General features: G+C 42.2%; 1 protein-coding gene across 2 annotated transcripts in view; it reads left to right on the top strand.

The window, feature by feature from the left end:
• Positions 1 to 5000, top strand: part of dclk1a (doublecortin-like kinase 1a) — a 221143-nt gene that overhangs the window by 183447 nt on the left and 32696 nt on the right. The window lies entirely within an intron of this gene.

The following is a 5000-nucleotide window of genomic DNA, read 5'->3' as shown; positions in this document are numbered from 1 at the left end:
AAATAAAGAAACACACACCTGTTTAGGTGAGGTCCTGGCTAGAGGAGTAGAATACTAGAAAATAAAGGAGAGCCACACTAAGAGTTCAGATGCAAAAATGTAATGTCCAACGTTTCGACAGGCAAGCTGTCTTCATCTGGGCATAATCACAAACAGGGTGACTCGTTTATATAGTTTCAAAAGACACACGCAGGTGTCTGTAATCATGGCCAAGTATGGCCTAATATCATTGGTTAATTCTCAAAAATTCAAATGACAAAGAACAATATACAAAGAACAAATGGATAGCATACGATCATAAATTCATTTAGACTACATCAGCCAAAGTCACAAAAATCACAAGAACGGCTTCAGATCAAAGTCTACGTTGAGACCGAAGGGAGCAAAGGGTCTTTCAATTAAAGATCCAGGCAGCCTCTCTTCTACACGTTTTGCCACGGGGCGGAGAAAAAATCTTGCATTTTAGTAACACAATTCCTGCAATTCTACTCGTTTTGCCATGGGGCAGAGAGACATTTTTTGCTTTTTTAAAGCACATTTCCTACAATTCTCCACATTTTGCCATGACTCATGTCATGTTAGTTTGATATCTGAGTGAGAATGAATAACACTATCAATGTGGCCCCTCCTGGAGGTCAGGGCCCCTGGGCTGACAAGACAAGAGAAAAACTGCTGATGCACAAACGAATTTCGACATTTCGACATTGCGACATTTAGACATTGCGACATTTAGACATTGCGACATTTCAACATTGCAGCATTTCGACATTGCGACATTTCAACATTGCGACATTTCAACATTGCGACATTTCGACATTGCGACACTGCGACATTTCGACATTGCGACACTGCGACATTTCAACATTTCAACATTGCGACATTACGACATTTCAACATTGCGACATTGCGACATTGCACATTGCGACATTGCGACATTGCACATTGCGACATTGCGTATTCCACTGTTCTAACTCTCAATGATAAGTTGAGAACCCGACTGAGTTCCTGACCAGTGATGCATCTCGTTCATAATGTGTGTTTGGGTTTGTGTTTCCTTCAGAAAGTCTCCACACCCCTGAATGTTGTGTCACTGATCTACACACAATACCCCCATAATGTCAAAGTGGAATTATGTTTTTAGACATTTTTACAAATGTATAAAAAAAATGAAATGCTGAAATGTCTTAAGTCAATAATTATTCAGCCCCTTTGACATGGCCTAAATAAGTTCAGGAGTAAATATTTGCTTAACAGGTCCCATAATAAGTTGCATGCATTCACTCTGTGTGCAGTAATAGTGTTTAACATGATGTTTGAATGACTACCTCATCTCTGTACAGTATCTATAAAGCCCCACAGTCGAGCAGTGAATTGCAAACACAGATTCAATCATAAAGAACCAGGGAGGTTTTCAAATGTCTCACAAAGAAGGGCTCCTATTGGTAGATGGGTAAAACATTTTTAAAGTAGACATTAAATATCCCTTTGAACACGGTGAAGTTATTAATTACACTTTGGATGTTGTATTAATACTCCCAGTCACTACAAAGACACATGTGTCCTTTCTAACTCTGTTGTCGGAGAGAGGACAATGGGGACTATAAAACAGTTACAGAGTTTAATGGCTGTGATAGAAGAAAACTGAGGATGGATCGCCATTGTAGTTTCTCTACAATACTAACCTAAATGACAGAGTGAAATGAAGGAAGCTACCTAATAATAATATTCCAAAACATGCATTAACAAGGTATTAAAGGCATTAAAGCGAAATTGAAATTGTGGCAAAGAAATTAACTTTGCCCTGAATACGAAGTACCACAGTACATCACTGAGTACCACTCTTCATATTTTCAACCATGGTGGTGGCTGCATCGTGTTATGGGTCTGCTTGTAATCGTTAAGGACTGGGAAGTTTTGTAGGATAAATAGAAACGTAGTGGAGATAAGCACAGGTCAAATCCTAGAGGAAAACCTGGTTCAGTCTGCTTTCCACAATACACTGGGAGATGAATTCACCTTTCAGCAGGACAATAACTTAAAACACAAGGCCAAATATACACTGGAGTTGCTTGACAAGAAGACAGTGAATTTTCCTGAGTGTAGTTTTGACTTAAATCAATTAGAAAATCTATGGCGAGACTTGAAAATGGCTGTCTAGCAACGATCAACAACCAACTTGACAGAGCTTGAAGAATAACCTGTCCCCTTCATTACACACACCTGTCCCCTTCGTTACGTGTCACCTGTCCCCTTCATTACACACACCTGCCCCCTTCATTACAAACACCTGTCCCCTTCGTTATGTGCACCTGTCCCCTTCATTACACACACCTCAAATCAAATCAAATCAAATTTTATTTGTCACATACACATGGTTAGCAGATGTTAATGCGAGTGTAGCGAAATGCTTGTGCTTCTAGTTCCAACAATGCAGTAATAACGAGCAAGTAATCTAACTAACAATTCCAAAACTACTGTCTTATACACAGTGTAAGGGGATAAAGAATATGTACATAAGGATATATGAATGAGTGATGGTACAGAGCAGCATAGGCAAGATACAGTAGATGATATCGAGTACAGTATATACATATGAGATAAGTATGTAAACCAAGTGGCATAGTTAAAGTGGCTAGTGATACATGTATTACATAAGGATGCAGTCGATGATATAGCGTACAGTATCAACGTATGCATATGAGATGAACAATGTAGGGTAAGTAACATTATATAAGGTAGCATTGTTTAAAGTGGCTAGTGATATATTTACATCATTTCCCATCAATTCCCATGATTAAAGTGGCTGGAGTAGAGTCAGTGTCATTGACAGTGTGTTGGCAGTAGCCACTCAATGTTAGTGGTGGCTGTTTAACAGTCTGATGGCCTTGAGATAGAAGCTGTTTTTCAGTCTCTCGGTCCCAGCTTTGATGCACCTGTACTGACCTCGCCTTCTGGATGACAGCGGGGTGAACAGGCAGTGGCTCGGGTGGTTGATGTCCTTGATGATCTTTATGGCCTTCCTGTAGCATCGGGTGGTGTAGGTGTCCTGGAGGGCAGGTAGTTTGCCCCCGGTGATGCGTTGTGCAGACCTCACTACCCTCTGGAGAGCCTTACGGTTGAGGGCGGTGCAGTTGCCATACCAGGCGGTGATACAGCCCGCCAGGATGCTCTCGATTGTGCATCTGTAGAAGTTTGTGAGTGCTTTTGGTGACAAGCCGAATTTCTTCAGCCTCCTGAGGTTGAAGAGGCGCTGCTGCGCCTTCCTCACGATGCTGTCTGTGTGAGTGGACCAATTCAGTTTGTCTGTGATGTGTATGCCGAGGAACTTAAAACTTGCCACCTGTCCCCTTCGTTACGTGCACCTGTCCCCTTCATTACATACACCTGTCCCCTTCATTACACACACCTGTCCCCTTCATTACACATACCTGCCCCCTTCATTACACACACCTGTCCCCTTTGTTACGTGCACCTGTCCCCTTCATTACACACACCTGTCCCCTTCATTACACACACCTGTCCCCTTCGTTATGTGCACCTGTCCCCTTCATTACACACACCTGTCCCACTTTGACCCCTGTCCAGACGCTGTTCCTGTCCTGTTTTATGTCCGTTATTCATTCAATGTTCTCTCTGTACCTGCTTCCTGTCTCCGGTGTCAATCCTCACAACACAGGGACAAAGAGAGAGAGAGTGAGAGATAGAGAGAGAGAGGAAGGCAAAGAGAGAGAGAGATACAGAGAGACAGAGAAGTGAGTGATTGAGGAAGGCAGCACAGTTTACAAGAGGAGACTTGACAGTTTTCTCATTTTAATGACTGTGTGTCTCTAAGCCTGTGAGTCTCAGTGTGTGTGTCAGTCTGTGTGAAACCAGGCCCTATTTGAAGCTTCTGCTTCACTTGTGCATCCATTATAGTCGCACTAGTTTACAAGACTATAGTATGTTTGCCAGTGTCGATGAAAACTGCCAATCAACTTGATTGGAGGTACACAACACATTCCCAGCCTCTCGCCATGCTCTGTCCGGCCATTACCGAGAACAACTATACCGGATTTTTTTTTACAAGGTTGTTAGCATTGGGGTCGTCAATCAATGTTTTCCCCAAACCTAACTCAAATCCTAGACGTCAGATTAAAACAAGGCTACAGAATCCATTAGGTGACCATTAGATCCATTTGGACTGAATACATTTGTAGGTGCAACAGTTTAAAAAAAAAAAATTTAATTCACAATTTACCACATTTCAGCCCATTAAAGAACCAACAAAGTGCTACATTTTCGAGCATTTCTGACAACGCTAACATCTTTTCAGTTCTTTTCAAGTTCTAAAACCGGGGCTCAAGAGTTTCAGCTAGCTAGTAGAAGGCTAGCAGCTGTAGCTAGCTAGTTAAGGTAAGTATATTTTGCTACGGAATAATTTTCATACGACTGAAGTCATCTGTATAAACGTCTGACCTGGACACTTGCATTTAATCAGAGAACAAACATATTAGCTAGCGAATGTCCTTTGCTACTATTATGGCCAGTTAGATACACCAAACATTGGGAACATTGGGGAACTGCCACGCTGCTGATTTATAATCTAGCACAGATTATAGCGGTTCATCAAGACCTCAGCTGTTCATCAAGATCTCAGCTGTTCATCAAGACCTCAGCTGTTCATCGAGAACTCAGCTGTTCGTCAAGACCTCAGCTGTTCATCGAGAACTCAGCTGTTCATCAGGACCTCAACTGTTCATCAAGATCTCAGCTGTTCATCAGGACCTCAGCTGTTCATCAAGATCTCTGCTGTTCATCAAGACCTCAGCTGTTCATCAAGACCTCAGCTGTTCATCAAGACCTCAGCTGTTCATCAAGATCTCTGCTGTTCATCGAGATCTCAGCTGTTCATCAAGACTTCAGCTGTTCATCGAGAACTCAGCTGTTCAACAGGACCTCAGCTGTTCATCAGGACCTCAGCTGTTCATCAAGACCTCTGCTGTTCATCAAGATCTCAGCTG

Source organism: Oncorhynchus tshawytscha, linkage group LG33, assembly GCF_018296145.1.
Source record: "Oncorhynchus tshawytscha isolate Ot180627B linkage group LG33, Otsh_v2.0, whole genome shotgun sequence".
Classification (NCBI taxonomy): domain Eukaryota; kingdom Metazoa; phylum Chordata; class Actinopteri; order Salmoniformes; family Salmonidae; genus Oncorhynchus; species Oncorhynchus tshawytscha.
The sequence above is the reverse complement of the archived record's forward strand: the minus strand, read 5'-3'. Positions and strand labels throughout refer to the sequence as shown.